This window comes from Chinchilla lanigera, unplaced genomic scaffold (assembly GCF_000276665.1).
Source record: "Chinchilla lanigera isolate Chin_1 unplaced genomic scaffold, ChiLan1.0 scaffold00009, whole genome shotgun sequence".
Taxonomy (NCBI): domain Eukaryota; kingdom Metazoa; phylum Chordata; class Mammalia; order Rodentia; family Chinchillidae; genus Chinchilla; species Chinchilla lanigera.
In genome coordinates this window covers 15,513,164-15,514,647 of record NW_004955410.1, presented here as the reverse complement: position 1 = coordinate 15,514,647, position 1,484 = coordinate 15,513,164, and positions in this window count along the sequence as shown.

The window sequence follows — 1,484 nt, the reverse complement described above, 5'->3', positions numbered from 1 at the left end:
TTTTTTTTTTTTTTTTTTTTTTTTGAGACAGGGTCTTGCCATGCCACTCAGGCTGGCCTTGAGCTCACTTTGTAGCCCAGGCTTGAGCTGGTAACATCCTCTTTGTCCTCTTGGTCCCCTAATGTTAGCGCCTCAGTTCACTCTCATCTGTCCCTCACCCCAGTGGCACTGCCAATTTCCAAGTCCTGTCATCATTTCCATCCTGTTGAGTGGAGTTGGATAAACCTGTAGCACTGTGACCCCCTCCTTTTTTCTAGAAATACCTCTGTCCCTTAACCTCCATAGCATGTTTATGTCTAGGTTTTCTTTTTTCCCTTTTTGATTTTTATTCTCGGTTCCTTTCATGGGCAGCTCTTCCTTCCCCAGCCACAGAATATCTGTGGATCCCAGTTGTCCCCTCTTGCCTCACTCTTTATACCCTTGTCGATCAGTCTCATCTTAAACTGGTCCCTGTCCCAAACCTTTTCCTGAATGGACAGCTCTGCTTGGATGCCCCGCAAGCATCAAACACCATCGTTTTCTTACCCAGAGGAGTTTCTTCCTTTTGATGTCTTCTCTCTCACTGGCCACTCCTGCCTCAAACCTACTAATTATTTTAGGCTTCTCAGGATTCACAAACACATGTAAAGTACGTCTAATTTATTTTTAAATTTTTACTTCCTTCCTGATGTTTCCATCATCTTGTATTAATTCTTCCATTCTGTTGTGGTTTGGATAGTGACCCCAACGTGACCCTTTGGGGTTCTGACCCTGGGCACATGTGAATGAGATCTTACTTGGAAGTAGAGTGCATGCAGATGGAATCAAGTGAAGATGAGCTCACACTGGGTCAGGCCGGCCCCTAAGCCATGACTGGTATCTTTACTAGAAGAGGAAATTTCAGACACAGAAACACACGAGGCAGAAGACCAGGTGATGCAGGAGGCAGGGGTTGGGGTGGTGGAGCTACTCGCCACGGAACAGCAGAAGCCACCAAAGCTGGAAGCAAGGAAGGCTTCATCCCTGGAGTCTTCAGAGGGAGCGTGGCTCTGCCAGGATTAAGAGAGAGGAAGTTCCTGTTTGTCTGAACCACCCGTTCCATGGCTACTTTCTGGGAGCCCCAGGAAATTAGTATACATTCATTATCTATCACTTAGACTATTCTATTCACATGCTAGTCTCTGTCTCACATCCAGTATTTATTTTCCACAATGTTTCCAAGGTGCTGTTTCTAAAAGGAAAATGTTCTCCTGTGGTATTTTCCATTTTTAACTTTCCAGTGCCTCCATTTTATCAACCGTAAATAGTTACCTTACTTCGTAAGGGCATTGAGAGGATTAAGTGAACATTCCATGTGTAACAGTACAGTTGTATGCTGAAAATGTATTTTTTTTCTTAGTTCTGCTTAAGATGAGAAGACCAACAAAATACTACTGGTTTCAAGTATTTTGTATATTGAATGCATGCTCTAAATCACCCTGTCCAATAAAATTTTCTATAATGAT